Raw genomic sequence first — 18,756 nt, 5'->3', positions numbered from 1 at the left:
AAATATAAATAAAATTATCTTTATATATTTTATTACCTTGTTAATAAATTATTATACTTTTTATAAAATAATACTTTTTCTTTATACTACAATAAAATTGTTTTTGAATAATATAATTTCTTTTTAATTAAACTTTTTTTATTTTTTTTATAATAATTATTTTTTAATCTAGTGATATCATTTTTATTACCTTATATTTTATTATTAACCTAATTGGGTTAATTATTTCTAATTATTTTTAATGCTCTAAATATATTACCAATATTAATTCTAATAATCTTTATAAATTTGATTATAGTCCATATATTTTCTATAACTATTATTACTATTAAAAGAAGATCTATATTCTAGTATCTTTTTAATATATTCTTAATATTAACCTTATATATCAAATATATATTTATTATAATATAATTCTATATTATAATATTAAAAAGGTTATAGATAATACAATTATAATTTAATAAAGGGAATATTATATAAAAATATAAAGATCTTTTTATAAAAAGAGGTTAAATATAGGAATACTCATAAATCTTAGTTATTAAAAAAGTTAGATCTTTTAATTATAAACTAATTAAATCATATTAATAATTTAATAAAACACTTTATAGATTTCTATTGATTTATAATTAATTTATTATTCCTTATACTTTAGTTTTGAATAAATCAATTTATTATATATATAAAATACTCTATCTTTATTAGATACTATTATACTAGGTTTTATTACCAAACTTATTTCTATTATCAATTCTAATTATAAAAGGGAATTTGTAGCTTCTATTATTTATAATCATGTAATCCTTATAGATATACTACTATTATTAAATCTAGTTTTTGAACCAGTACTTTTTATAATATTTGTATAATTAATTATTCTATTTTTAATTTCTTAATTTAATATATTACATATAATAGTTAGTTTCAAGAATCAATTTTATTATCAATCTGTTGCTAAAATATTAAATATATCTATTTATAAGGATTATGCTAAATCTAAATATCATAGAATCTAATCTCCTAAAAAATCTCTTTTTTCTTTTGTATCTAGTGGTAGTAAATTTAATAATAATAATAATAATAATAAGAATATATAAATTTTTTATAAAATCTTTGGTGTTTTATTATATATTACTATTCCTAAGGTTTTGATTGATATATATAATATATTATATTTAGTATATTATAATATTACTATTAATTTGCTATTTACCCCTTTTTATTCCTTTTTCTATATTCTTTTTTTTCCTATTTATAAAATACCTCAGAAGTTTATAAAAAAGAAAGTTCTTTTATTTATTTATAAAAGTTTTTCTATAATAAATCACTAAGTTATTAAATTAAAAAGGGATTCTATATTTACTTCGAAAATACTAGAATTAAATCAAAAAGTTTATATAAAAGAATCTAATAATTAAATAGATTTCCCAGAAAAATCTCAATAATAAAACAAAATAGATATTAATTGGTCTTCTAAATAATAACAAGATATTACAAATAAATTACTAGAGAATTAATTACCTAATAATATTTTTGAAAAAAAAAAGTTAATTAATGAAAATAAAATTAATATATTAATAAATATAGAAAAATAAGAAAATAATAACATAAATAATATTTACTTTAAAAATCTTTTCTCTTTAAAAGATATTTTGGGAATATAATATTTAAAATCTAATTTTACTATGAAAGCCCATTATTAAGTTATTTTAATTAATATTATATAATATTATAATTACATTAATTATAAATAAATTCTTATATAAAATAAAGCCTTATAAAAAGCTTAGTATTAATTCTATTAATTTGGTTTTAATAAAGATTTGATTAATATTAACCCTGAAATTTATAAATTGAAATTAAAGATTATTAAAAGGTATTAAGAGGAAATAGTTTATTTAGTAATTATATATAATATGTTAGTAAAAAAGAGTTTACAGTCTTATTCCTATTAGAATAGAAAATAATAAAAAGAGAAAAGACTTAAATAGCTATATGATAATAATGAATCCCAGATGAATACATAGTGTAACCCTATTGTTTTATAGCTTTTTCTTTTTTCTCTTTCATTTTTATATTAATAAACCTTTTTTTTTTATTTTATTTTTTTATACGTACTTTATATTTTTAAGATTATGGTGAGCCTTTTATATATCTTCTATCAACTAATAGTTCTTTTATTGAATTAAATATTGAATACCCCTTTCTTTTTTTCTATATACTATAATTTTCTCTATTTTATATTCTAAATATCTATTTATTTCTTTTGATAATAATGGATTTATAATACTCAATTGTTTATATTATAATTTTAATAAGAAAATATAAAAAATGTTATGAATTTTATAAATAGGTGGTAGCTTGAATTTGTATATTTAATTATTATTTTTTATATCTATTATTATAAAAGAGCCTATGAATTAATCTGAAAACTTCTTTTTGAATTAAAATTGTTTAATATTTTATATATTTAATATTATTTTATTCCTAATATTATATTACTATGAAATCGTATTTTTTACTTTTAATATTCTTTATTTAATAATGAATTACTAGAATTTTTTCAGCTTTTCCCATTTTTTATTAAGAATAGTAATTCACTTATGTACCACCAATACTTTTCCTATAGCATTAACATTTTTGCTAATATAATGAAAGATAAATTGATATTTATACATTACTAAGAAAAAAATAGTATTTATTATACTATATTATATAATATTATATATAAATTTAATAAAAAGGAATAATAATATTTAATCGTTTTGTTAGTGATTTGCATAGTAAGTGATATAATAAATCAAATTTTGGTTTTATTATTCTATTTATTTATCAATTTATAGGTAAAATATTATTAAAAGTTTTTAATAGATTTATAAATAAAATAGAAAGTTTCTTTAAAACTTACTTATAAATTATATCCCCCTATTAGAAATAATACTTTTTAATACTCCGAAATCTTTAAATATACTTTATATTACTTTTTATATAAATTTAGGTAATATAATATTTTATTTACAAAATATATTAAATAAACTTTATAAAATTTATTGATCATAATTAAAATTATATAATAAATATACTTATTTAGTTTTAATAAGAATAAATCTATAATAAAATCTAAATTATTCTTTTTTCAAGATTTATAAAATATAGGGGAAATTTGTAATTCGTTATAAAGCTTATATCTTTTTATAGTGATTTATAATATATTATATAGATTTTGATATAATTTCTTAATATCCTTTTTTATTAAAAAGTAGAATACTTTGATCTTAGAATCTCTAGGTTTTTGTAATATTTCAATATCTATTTATAAAGTTATTATAATAGATTTCTAAAATTTCTGTCTTTAAAATAGAGTTTAGTAATATATAAATATTCTTATTATATTTAAAAGCTTGTTAACATGTATTCATTATAATAAGACAATTTCAATAAAATATAGTTTTTGATTTCAATATTCTTTATTTTTTATAAATTTATTATTTTATTAAAAATATAATAAACATTTTCCATTATTTCTAATATTAGTTTATATATTATTTCATTTTTTATTAAAATATAAATTATTTAATAAGATATCAATTATTTATAACCAATTTCAATTAATAAAACTAATTATTTATAAAACAACAAACTACATCCTTTTTATTATAAAAAGTCTATAATATTATACAGAAGCTTTGTCTTCTTAACAGGTATATTATAGAATAATTTTGTAATTATTGATTTGTTTTTTAATTTGTTTTATAAAATTAAAAGTATATTATTAATATCCTTTGTTTCTATTATATAATTGCAATAATATAATGATCTATTAATAGAGTTAAACTTTTCTGATTTATATATTATTTCAAAATCATATATAATTAGAACCTTTATCTATCTAATTTATCTACTATTTAGACTTTTCTTTATTATAAATATTGAAAACTATTATAATCCAATATAACTATAATTGTATATTAATTATCTATTATATAATAATATAATAATATTATTATATAAAAGTATTATATATTACTAATAACTCTTAATTATAAATAAAATATTATTATTCCGCAGGATTTAGTTTTTTCAAATAGAATATAATGGGGTATTATTATTATATAAATCATATCTTTATATCTATAGAGAATAATTATAATAATATATAATTTAATATAAATATTAATATATTGATTTTGATTATTATATAAAATAAGGAATTAAAGTATTAAAGAATTAATATTAAGGTAAAGCTTTTTTTAGAATTCTGAAAGCCTTTTGAGCTTTATTAATTTATTTAAACTTGGTTATATTTTTTCCCTTTTTTGCTTTTCTTATTAATATAATTATATTGTGAATTATAGTTGAATAGATTTTGATACAATATTAATAAAAGTTTATAAAGTTAAGAAATATCTATATATTCTAAAGATGATTAGGTATAAACTATTTTATTATAATCTGAATATATTCTAATTTCATTATAATCTTTGTAGTCAAAATGACAAAGTCCAAGAATTCAATTTTATTTATATAAAAAGTATATTTCTTTAATTTTATATAAAGTTTATATTCAATAAAATATTCAAGAACCCTTCGAACATTCATTATATATATAGTTTATTCTTTAAATAAATTAGAATATTATCTAAATATATTATATAAATATTATTCATTAAGTCTACTAATACTTAATTGATATATATTTAGAATATTATTAGAATATTAATGAAATCGAATAATATTGTTTTATATTTATATTAATGATATTATATATAAAATGCTATTTTCTATTTATTTCCTATTTATATATAAATACAATAATATATATCTCTTAAATCTAATTTTGTGAAAATAATACCTTATCGCAATTAATCTAGGGATTTATTAATAAAAGATAATAAATTCTATTTTTCTTTATAATTTAATTTAACTTATAATAATTAATATATAATTAATAATATTTTTCCTTTTTAGATATAAATATAATTAGAGTATTTATTAAATTAATTAATTTTCTAATTTATTCTTTTTTCTGATATTCTTTAAAATACTTTTATAATATTAGGAATTTCTTTTTTAATAACAAATAAATAAAATTCTAAAAAGAGATTGAATTGAATTTGTGATTAATATAATATTTTATTACATAATAATTAGATAAAAAACTATTTTTGTTTTTTAAGAATATTATTTCATATTTTTTCAATTTCTTTAATATAATAAATAATTTAAATATAAATATTATATAATCCTATATCTTTAATTAATAGAATGTACTACTATCTAAAAATATTATAAAGATTTAATTATTTTATTTTATTTTTTAATAAAACTTCTTTATTAGAATTATTTTAAGATTATTAAAATTAAAATAATATTAAAGAAATACTGATTTTCAATTAATATTTGGGTTTATTATTTATAATCAAAATAAATCTAGAATAATATTTATACTTAATAAATTTAATATAATAGAAATAAAATTATAAATATAAGTTCTTTTTTTTTCTTTATTATTCTTTATTTCTATAATAAACTTATAATTTTTATATAAAGCAATAATAATATTATTTTTAAATATAAATAAGATACTCTTTTTATTTAATATCTAATTTCATTCTATATATTTGCTTTATTGAATAATATTAGCTTATATTCCCAAATCAATAAAATATTAGAGAGTTATTAGCTTCTTATTTATATTAAAAAATATAACAATTATATAAATTACTCTTCCTTTTTTTTATAAACTCAATATTAAAGGAATATTTATTATAATAACTAAATTTAGATATTTTCTAAATAAAAAGTACTAAATATATTATTTGAATAGATAGAATTTTTATATTTTTCTTTATAATATTTATATATAATAGGATTTTGATATATAATAATATAATACCCTTTTTACTAATATTTGTAATAAATAATATTTCGAATATAATCTATATATAATATTTTAGCAAAAAGCTTTTCTAGTTTGATCGCTAAGTCTTACATTAATTAATTTAATTCTTGATTCTAAGAGATAATATTTATAAGTATATTATTCTATATATAGGGATGCTTTAAAAAGAAATTTAATCATAAAAAGAAATAAATATACTTACAAACTTATTACAACTCTCTAGTATCTTTATTTCAATATACTTTATTAACATTTTCTAATTTGTAGATATATTTAATAAATTTAAGATAAGATTTAGGTTATTAGAATAACTCAAATATTCTTTAAATCAAGTTAGATAGAAGATCTACTAATAGCTTTTCTTTTTGAATATTATCTGATTTTTATTTAATATTTTTTTTGAAATCTTTTAAATATATTATAAAGGTATTTATAGTTTTGCCCTTTTTTTATCTTGTATATACAATTTTTTGAATTGTTTGTTACTACTGATTCCCTTTATTTATAATTATATTATATATGTATTCTTTGAAGTTTTCTTATTTCATTATTTTATTAAATAATTTACTTTTATATTAATATTAGATCACTAATAATTACTTTTTAAAGTATTGAATAATATAATTTTTTTTAATTTTTTTTAAAAAAATAATATTTATTATTATTTTGAAATATAATCTTTATTTGAAAAAAAAAGTCTTTAGTTTTATTAATACTTTTTTTTCAATATTACTTTAATTTCTATAGTTAAAAAGACTTTTTCTAATTTAAAATAATAATTCTAAAAGATATATATATTATAATTACAGGGCTATTATAATTGATTAAAATGATTATATATAGTAAATAATTTTTTATCATTTTATAAGCTTTTTTTTTAATAATTATTTCTTTTTTCATTTTTTGAAATTATTGAATTAATAATAGATTCTTATTATCAAAAGATTATTATAATTAGATTATTTATATATCAATATTGATTTTCTTAAGAAATCGATTGATATCCCTACCCAATTGATTTAGCATTATACTATATAAATTATAATCTTTAAATATTCTTTTTATAAAGATTATATTAATATTAATAGCTTTTTGATAGATATTAATTGATAAACTACTTTATTAAAAAATAAACAGAATTGTTAGAATAAATATTAATAATAAATCAATTAGATGAAATATAGTATAAAGACTTTTTATTAATTTTTCTAAACTTATGAAAGCTATACAATTTATATATATGTGCGGGCTTCCTTCGACATGCAGTAGGCCCGAGGACTTACTATCACATGCCTAATGGAGCCCTTTAGTCCATGATCGTGACAAAATGAAAGTGGGTCACTTAGTGATATGGGCTACTCAGTATTAATGTTAGAGTGGGTGCAAGATGACAACTAGTATGAATATAGGTGTAGGCCTAGAATAAGACTTTTTATTGATTTCTTTAAAATCTCTTTTTGAAGCTATATATATATAAAAATTCTTCAGTATTAGAATAATATTAGTCTAATACTCGTTTTATATCAATATTTGTAATAAAACCCTTTTCCTTAGATTTTTATTCTTAAAAGCTTTTCAAAGCTATTTGATAATTAATTATTATTATATTAATATATTTTTGAAATCTTATTAAATTTTATAGCAAAAATTAATTATATAATATCTATATTCTTATTTTATAAGATTTAATTTTTTTATAATTCTCGAAAAGAGTTATATTATAATACAAAAATATCAAGATTCTAAAAAATTTTGAAAAATTAGAAAAAAAGAAATCGATTTGATAAAATAATAATTTATATTTAATAAGATTTTGCTTTCCCTTTTTTAGTTTTTAATTTCAAAATTTTATTTATTCTAAAAGTATATAAAATCTATAATATTAGAATTTCAATAATATTTCATTATTATATAATATTCGAAATCCTGAAAATCCTGAAAATAATGAAAATCCTGAATATTAGAAAAAATCTGAAAACCCTGAAAATCTTGAAATAATAGAATTCTATTAGCTTTTTATTAAATCCCTAAAAGTATATAAAATTTATAAAATTAGAATTCGTTAATAATTTGTTAATATATAATATTCAAAAACTCAGAAATCCTAAAAAAAAAATGGAATTTCATAAACTAATTAAACAAATATTCTTGAAATCTGAAATCCTAAATATTCTGAAAATAATTAAAAAATATAGAATTCTATTAGCTTTTAATTAAATTCTTGAAATCTAAAAGAAATTTTGAAAATAATCTAAAAATAGTCTGAAATTCTGGAAATTCTAAAAATAATTAAAAAATACAAAATTCTATTAGTTTTTTATTAAATTTTTAAAATCTAAAGGAAATTCTGAAAATAAATGAAAGATATAAAGCTTTATTAGTTTTTTATTGGATTTTCAAAATCTAAAGGAAATTCCGAAAATAATTTATTTATATTTATTTTAAGATAAATAATTCCAGTAGATATTGTTTTGTTTTTAATTAAATATAAATTATTTGATATAATATTAATTATTTATATCTAATTTCAATTAATAAATCTAATTATTTATAGAATAATTAATTAAACCCTTTTTTATATAAAAAATCTTTAAAATATTATTAAAAGATTTTATCTTTTTAATAGAATTTATAAAATAATAAGAATATTACTAATATCTTATAAATATTATTTAGAATAGAATTTGTTTTCCTAAAAAAACTCTTTTCTTTTTTCTAATATTCTTTTTCTTTATTTAATTATTTTATTCTATTTTAAAATAATATTAGAAATATATTATAAAGATATTTTATAAATATTTTAAAGGATTTATAATAAGGATTTTTCTTTTTTAGCTTTTAATTCAATTTAATTTTAAAAAACGAAATAGAATTATTTTAATATAAATAATATTAATTATATACCAATAATATATCTTAAATATATTATAATCTTAATTGAAATGAGATCTTTAAAAGGATTGTTTTAAAACTCTTTAAAGCTATTCCCGAAATCTAATTGTTAATTTGTTATAAAAAGGTTGAATAAAAAGAATTGTTAGAGTGTGTATAAAATGACAATTAATATGAATATAGATATAGGTCTAAAATAAGACTTTTTATTAATTTCTTTAAAACCTCTTTTTAAAGCTATATATATATATATGAAAATTCTTTAGTATTAGAATAATATCGGCCCGATGCCGGTTCCATATCAATGCTCGTAACAATTAAACTACGTTATATATAGTATATATATCTTTATTTATATTAGATTACATGGTTTATCAGTGGCTCAGTCATATGAATGGATTGAATACTTCAAAATATATACCAAATTCGTCTGTGTGTAACCATATACTTTATTTATTTATTAATATAATTTTTTGAAATTCTGATATAAAATACGTGAATATATATAGATTATAAAAATCTAATTAGTTTTAAGAAATTAACATTTATAAAGTAGTTATTCTAAAAACAGTTTTTTTATAACAAAAATCATAAAAAAAATTATAATTTTTTAATATAAAAGAGTTATTTAAATAAAAATCATATTTTCAAATTTTTAAACTCTTATTATTATTAAATATTCATTTTGATTTGAAATATAGTGATTTATTATTAAAATATAAATATTGGAAAAAGGCAGATTTTGGTATATTTTGAAGTGTCCGATCCACTAATAAACCACTTTATATTATTAAAATATAACTAATTAATTTCTATAGTTAATCCTTATTACCTTTTTAACTACTTTTTTTAATTCAAGTTTTAGGAAGATAAATTTAGAAGCTGATAATATAGAAGAATTAATCATCTTTTGAAATGGATTTTCTTTAAAAAATTTGTCATTATAGAAAATTGAAAATGATATTTCAAGGAATCAAGAAATTTCGATTAATAATCAAGCTCTATATTATATTATAATTTACTAGATTAGAGTTTCATTTAAAATATTATATATAAATCTATTCTACAGATATAGTCTTGTGCATATATAATTCATAATATTTAAAGAATTTACATCATATATATCAATCCCTTAAATAATACTATTGATAGAATTATAAGGATATAAAACTATGATAAAATGGATTTTTCTTGATTTCTTTTATTAGCATTCTAAAATGAATGATGTAATTATTAGATCCTAGCTTTAATAATATTATTATATTATATAAAAGTTTAAATATCAATTTATATATTATTTATCAAAAGCTCTTTTCTTTTAAATCTCTAATGGAGTATAGTAGGGATGTTGTATAGAGATTTGAATATTATTGAAAGGTTTGAAAATTATTATAGTGTCATTCTATTATTACTAAGATTACAAAAGTACTACTTTATTAGTACTAATATTATTCAGAGATTCGAATATTATTTAAAAGTTCAGAAATTATAGAAGTACTACTCTGTTAATACTAATGACACTACTAATATTGTTTAAATATTAATCTATATTCATTGTTTTGCATCTCTGCTTATCCCGTTATGGTATATATTCAATATTTTACATTAAAGGTTATTGTCTGAAAGTTCATTAGAAATATCTATAATATTGAAAGTGCTTTTTTTTTAATGTTCAAAATTTATTACAATCAATTTCAATATTCTGAATGTTTTTAATATATCTCCAACAATAATAATTATCAAAAAGAATATTAGATAAATTAAATAAGTGATATTCTCAAAATCGATAAAAAGAATCTCTTATAAATTGATTCACTACAATATGATTAAGCAGCTTGATTATGTTCAATAATCTTTAATCAAAATATACAATTAAGAATATAGGAGACCTTAAGATAACTATTCTTCTTTGATAATATTCATGTTATAAGTAATAAGATTTATCTTTTATGTAACAAAAGATTGTTGCGCATATATTAATAATTTAGATCTATATCAAATTCTCAAAATTCAAACTATGACATCTTTATTTGATTAAATAATTTAGAAGAATCTTTGAATAGAATAAGAAAGATAGGTATTTAAGAATATCTTTATGTTTCAGAGGTTGAAAGTGATTTCTATAATTAAACCGAAGAAGGTATGATCTTTATAATAGATATTCGAGGGTTGTTTAAAGACGTCAAAAAAAACTAGGTATTAATTATATATATAATAGGAATAATAAAATATTTATTTTAGGTATAATTTGATAAGCAACTAGTAGTAGTATAGCACTATAATAGAAATCTTTCAATTTGAATTATAGAAACTGAATATCGAATGCAATCCAAGATACTTATATCTTTGTTTAATATTGTATTTCCAAGTACGCTCAATTACATTCTTCAAATTCATATTGATCAAGTTCGCTCACAATACAATAGAATCATTTCAAAACTAATTATTCATTTCAAAATATTATAGTGACCTCAACTACACTATCATGTATTAGAAAGTATTATTGATTTGCTTAAAAATTGCTTATAAGTGAAATGATATTTATTATTCTCCTATTCATTCAATATAACAATTTCACCAAACAATTATATATAATTGATAACACAAGGATTCATGATTAAATATTTCTCGAATAATATACCATAAAGATAAATTCCTTACATAATATAAATATAATTGATTCTATTAAACTCAATCATTTAATACTCTAAATCCTTTTTCTTTAATTACAGATTAGAGTATATTACCTAATAAAGTTGAAGCTTTATAATCACTTTGTCCAAGTATAAATTTAAATATTAATTCATGCGATAGACTTGTATATTGACGTGTAAGATGTTCCTATATAAAATCATAATATCTAACAAAGAAAACCCAAATAATTGGATATCATCAATAACTATCACCAAAATTAATATTGTGCAACAGCAACGAATAATGAAAAGTACGAAATGATCAAATAATTAATATAGGACATTTCCAACGACAATATACATTGATTAATATAAATATAAACATTGATGATTCATTTCAAAACTGAGACCTTTGTTTCCTTCAACTGATTCATTCATTATATTAAACTAATGATATCAATTATTTTTCAAGGTTGATACTATAAAATCTTCTGTATCTCTTCACTAGATAATTTTTTTATCTCTGAATTTATTGAAAATAAAATATGATTGATATTCGATCTCCATAATTCAAAGCGAATATTCACGTTCAATTCTTCTCAGCTATATTTCAATCGATACAATGGATTTACTGTTTCTCTTAATATACATTATATGGGTGTAATGATGTATACTTTTTTTGAAATAATGCCAACAGTTTTTGAATTTTAATTACCTAGTTAATCCCTTTTGACAATTTCATATTTCGTAAAAAGAATTCAATAAAAATGATGAATCAAGAGGCTCAATAATCATAGTAGTACTACCAACATATAAATCAATTCAATAGTTTATATTCGGTTCTATAAACTTTATTCTCTTTAATTCTCTTAACGAATCAATATAATATTTATAATAACAGTTTTGTACAACCAGGAACCATTTGTATATCGATATTTCGATTAATGTAAAAAATATTTGAAATTATTACATACCAGTATAAAAGCATTCTTTTGATTATATTTCTAATTTCAGTACAAATCACAATCTTGTTTTCTTCATAATTTGAAACAGATAATATCGAATTTCCCGGGTAAGTTCTTCGAGATCTTTGTAGTGTTTTTGAATTTCCAAAATCACTAAACATTGAACTTGAAAGTCTCGTAATCCAAGATTTCGATTTAATTTTTTTCTCTTTTGTCTAGATCTTCACTTTCTAGAAAAATCTACTTGTAAGATTGCAATTTCGGATCCTCTCATTAAACTCTTGAATCAATCAAGGCATATTGAGGTTATTTATGTTTCTCTGTAATATTTCACATTTCTCATTCAATCAAAGTATTTTATTTGATTTCATTAAACTAATACTTTTAGCTTCAAGACTTCAATTTAATTCATCTCATTCCTTAAATCAATCGGTTCAACCGATCAATAATATATCATTATCATAATCAGACTACTAATAAACCTTTTTTTAAAGAATGAGTTATTTCTCAATGATAGAAGTTTGTGAATTTTTAAATTTGATTTGTTATTTCAAGCGAGTTGTAGTCGTTTGATATTACTACCTCAAAAAAGCAAATGAAAAAAGGATAATGATATCCCCAGAATACCTCCATAATATCCAAATGGGATATAGTACTCCAATTATACTCATATCTGAACTTGATAGATGTATCTTTGACATAATAAAACCATACTGGAACTATTGTTCACTAGTTTCTATAGCTATACTTCAAAAAAAATATCGTTATAGACTTCCTAGCTTATAACTACAAGGCTTAGAAGTCTAAAAAAGATTTGATAGATTTATCATATAGTGATTAACAATATTCAAAGTGGATCTCTACCAACAAAGGCAGTCAGATGAAGAAAGGAATAATGTATTTAAACATTACTACTAATAGATTTAAACACCAATAAATTTTATATCATTGTCTTACTGGTAAATTAGGGTTATAATGGAACTATTATACCTTTCAGGGATTCGATATTATGACATAAATATAGTTCTTTATATATATAAGTTTCATAATTTGATAAATTTAATTCATACAAATAGATTTTTTGTCACTAAATCACAAAATTAACTTCAAAAATATAAAATTAGTCTTAAGCAGTTTCAATTTTACTTTTTGTTTCAAATTAATAGAGATCAAAATAGAATAATATTACAAGTTTTATCAGAAATTGAAAGTTTCAATCAAACCCTTTTTTTCTCAATTCTTGCTTGGATACAATGTTAATATTGTATCAAGATTTGAATACTATTTAAATATTGAGGGGTCATGGAAGTATCACTCTATTGGTATTAATACTATAGAAATGTTACTCTATTGATATTAGTTCTGTTCAAATATTTGAATATTAACCAAAAACTGGTGATTTGTAGAGATAAAATTATATTATAATTGATATTATACTGCTGTTGTTTGATCTCTCCGCTTATTTTGCTAAGATATATCGATTGTTTCCATTTCTTTTAAATTTCTTGATCGTTCACTGATAAAACTATATTATAAAACCGAGATGTCGTTATATGTTTGATTTTAAGTAGGTATGTAAACATAGTTCTTTATATTCTTTTGTATCCCTTTATTCCATTCAACAAGTAATCTATTCATTTTTTTTTTGGAAAACAAGTTTAAAAATGCTTATAATCAAGAAGTATTTGATATCTTAAAAATAGAAATATCTAGATACCTTTCATATAGTGGTAAATACTTTCAACAAACATAAATAGAATAGATACAGATTGGTTGTATAGAAATGTAACCAACATTAATATGATACTTAAGATTATCGTTGTACAAAAGAATCAAATTTCCTTCTATTAAACTTTGATCCGAAGCAAAAGATTGGTCTTTATATTCACAATTTATATTATTATTCTTTTGAACTATGTTTTTAGACAGCTGAAAGAATCATTTCAAAATCAGATAAAAGACAGATTCAAAAAGATGCATTTATGCGTTTAAATGATTAGAGTCTAATATTAATATAAATTAAAAATCTTATGGTGAAACTTATACGCAATGAATTTAATAACACAGCTTTTACATACATGATATCAAAATCAATATTGATAGATATATTCCTATATTCAGGTATATCTAATGATTCTCATAATCTTTGATTATAATATATCAATTTTATATATATTTGGAGCTCCAAATAATTGTTATCATGTAAATACAAATATGATAGCTCAAAAAATTGTAAAATCTGATGAATTCTAAAAAGCTTAATTATTTTTGGTTCATAATCTCAATATAAAATAATACTATTAAATTAATCTTTTAATTGACATAGATGCCCAGGTGATGGTATTATGCACAATCTATATAATGATTAAATATAAATAAACGATAAAATTTACAGTTTATTTTATGTCAATACTTGAATATTTGATAAAGATTAATCTGATACTTAGTAATATATAGCTGAGTCAAAAGTTTCAATTGAGTATTAAAATCTAGTTTTATTTATCAATCTCCAAAAAAACAGACATTCTGTTCCAACAAATCTTTGAATATCGAAAAATTTACGAGAACTATCCCTTCAAGCATACTTTGATTAGCGAATCTGATAAAATTGTATCGAAAAATAGAACTCTGTTTCTATAATATCGACGATTACATTAGAGTTCTCTTATAAAGCTAACAATTTTTATATTTTTATAATGAAGATACTGCTTTCTATAAAAAATCAAGATGATTATAACATACTTCCAGAATAATGATTGTCAAAAAGAACAATTAAACGAAATTGATTTCTCCTTGTTATAACATTGATAGATTCATTTTTTTGTCAATCATCTTATTTAAAAGTGATTGTAGAATTAGAATATTTATATTTTTAATATAGAATGAATATATACTTTCTTAAGATACCCTTCTCTTTGGACTATTATATATTATACTCGACAAGGTTCATTTATGATATCATCTGTCTTTATATTGGAGTTTTAAATATCTCGATATTAATATTTCTACCTTAATAGATAGCATAAAAATAACTCTGAATAATATAATGATAATAAAACTGCCTCTGCATTTACTGAACTTTTAATGATATATTCCATGAAATAGAAAAACTGTTAAATGTCTTATTCTCTCATTAATATGAATCTCTTTACAATATCAATTGATACAATTAAAATTAAATATAATGATTTATTTTGATACAATATCAAATCTCATTTGATCAAAACCCCATGCTCAGAATACATATAATTATTTAAAATCACGTTAATATCTGGTTTGGTCTATATATTTAATTTAATTTAATTTTCTTTCAGAATCTTCATTAAAAGAAAACTTAATCATCTCTGATTCCTACTATAGTTATTGAGAATATTAACTCAATTCTTTAGAATTACACAAGTCTATATTGATATCTATTAATATTAAGAATGCTTCATTTTCTCCTTCTCTTGATCAAGATTCTATATATTTGATAATTTACTCGAATAATATATAATAATATGATAAAAATCTTTTGCTCTTTAATTATCAGTAAATTACCCTAATACCACCAAAAATGAAACTATCTACTCTCATACTACTAAGATTAATCTAAATCTACTTCTATACACTTACGTTATATAATAAATGAATTCCATAGTTTTTAAATCAGAGTCCATAACTTTGAGAGTTAGAATTCATAAAATTCAAAAGCTGAAATGTGTATTATAAATTTGGTAGTTATGTTCAACAATTAAATTTTTTATTTAGAAGCTCAAATCTCAATTAAATAAATTAGATTCTAGCTTTTCATTTCAGATTCTGGGTAACTCCTCATCGTAAATTCTATACTTACAATTCCAAATTTCATATATAGATTCTAATTATAAAATGTCAAAATATAAATGGTATAGAAGTGAGTTGAACATAACATTTATAAGTATTTTAGACCTGTAATGGTATGAGAGCAAGTACCCGTATACCTTAATATCTAACTTGAATTGGCTTTTACTTATAAATACTGATTATTATATGTTTTATTTATATGTTTTCAAACACATATTTAGTTTTTCATAATATCTCAATACCACTAATTTTACCTCAGGCAACAAACAAGTGATCGTTTAAAATATCAATTAATCTTTGCATGTGAAAATAAACATTATAATGATTATATTTATAGTTTGATATATTCTTATACTTCTTAAAGGACTCTTGTAATGAATTTTCTAATACTTGGTAAGGTATTCATAAGTGATATTATTACTGAGGGTGATGGATTACTGTTTATTTTCGAATAACGTTTTGAAATGCATAAATTAGCATTCATTGTTCTCTGACGAAATCTCCTTGATATATTTTGTAATAGATTAGTTATAATATTCAACAAGTCAACTTTAGTTATGGAAAGTAATAATTTCCATGAAAGTATACATATTGAGTACAAAACAGTTACCTTACATAATTCTCTATATTCTCTTACAATTTCAAAACTGATGAAAATCAAGTATCTTACATCATTACCTTTTCTAAAATTTGTATATTATTATATGGTACTTTTTCCATCTTCATGCAATTTTATTTGAATTATTTGAACATAGAATGTGATTTTGATTAAGATATTCCAACACCTTGAACTTTCATCAAAAGAATTAAAATATAAAATTTCAAGTTTGAGAATTTATTCATAGTATATTCATATATTGGAAACTATTTTCATCTTTACAAACTATACGGTTGTTTATATATGTTCGATCTGTCTTTTTGCAACAAATCTTTCAAAATCTAAAAATCTAAAAATCTAAAAATCTAAAAATCTAAAAATCTAAAAATCTAAAAATCTAAAAATCTAAAAATCTAAAAATCTAAAAATCTAAAAATCTAAAAATCTAAAAATCTAAAAATCTAAAAATCTAAAAATCTAAAAATCTAAAAATCTAAAAATCTAAAAATCTAAAAATCTAAAAATCTAAAAATCTAAAAATCTAAAAATCTAAAAATCTAAAAGACATCACACATTTCAATCAATCAAAATATATCAGAATATGTTTTTCAATATACTTTGAATTTTTGTTTCAAATATTTCATTGATTGAACTCTGACTTAATAATGTTTGTTCATATCAAATCCAATACTATTGAGAGCTCCTGAATCCATATAGGTAATCCATATTGTTAATTCATTTTGCTCGGCAAAACAATCGAAGATGCATAGTATATATCAAAATTGACTATGACTTTTATGAATTTATATTAAATAAACTGTCATTGATCGATCCCATGAATTATTATAATACTTGTAATATGTTAAGAAATCGAATGAATTGAAGTTGAATTGAAAAGTGCTTATTTTCTATTATTTTTCCATTTTCATTGATTTATTTAATTGGAGCATTTTAATAACAAAAATCTGATATATCGTTTGATACTATAATGTTTTCTATATAATAAAGTTTCTATTGAAGTTTCTCAAATTTTGTAGAACTTATCTGAATTTCAAATGAAAATTCATCAAAAATCATTAATTTTGAAAAAGTAAATTCACTTCTAGAGATTTCAAGCATAAAATTTTAAATATTTAGATTACCTTTTTTGGTTTCAATTTTCAATAACTCAGATGTTTCAAAATCAGATTCTATTATATATAAAAGTTTTTTTTTTAATTATAAGTAGATTATTAAAATATACAATTGAAAGATAAGGGAGATAAAAAGTGTTTCCTTTCATGATACGTCATTTCTATGGTCAATATATAAAATTTTAAATATATTTTCAAATCGTACCTTTTCTTATTAACTCATTAACTTTAATATGACATTTATCTTCAGGTTTTTACTCAATTTTCATAAATATCTTGAAATATATACAAATCATTTCAATAAATGATAATTCCAAGTCATAGAATTCAATCGGAATTTGTGGAAATTGTATTTACTTTTAATATATACGATGTATCTTTTGCTATTTCGCTGAGTATAAGTCGATATTAAAAGTTTATATTATAAGCTCATATCACTGATATACATTCTTTACTCAAAGCCTTGCTTCTTTCTTTACAATCCTATTTTATGGTTTTTTTATTTGGAATAAGTCTAATTTTGAAAGAAATTTTGATCAACATTCATAAATCTATCACTCATGATTTATTGCAGTTTTATAGTTTCCGATTTAATAGAAGGTTTACAAATATACAGTCATAATTATTATAAATCCAATATTCCGATTTTTATTTTTTGAATAATTATGAACGATATTTATTTTGTTAAGAAAGGTTTAAATTACAAATTTCCATAAAAATCGATTAATTCAACAAAAGAAGTTCATTCCATTAGTATCATCTCTGATATAATCAAATATATCATCTCCTTATAACAAATATTCAA

Source organism: Botrytis byssoidea, assembly GCF_014898295.1.
Source record: "Botrytis byssoidea strain MUCL 94 chromosome Unknown BBYS_001, whole genome shotgun sequence".
Taxonomy (NCBI): Eukaryota; Fungi; Ascomycota; class Leotiomycetes; order Helotiales; family Sclerotiniaceae; genus Botrytis; species Botrytis byssoidea.
The sequence above is the reverse complement of the archived record's forward strand: the minus strand, read 5'-3'. Positions refer to the sequence as shown.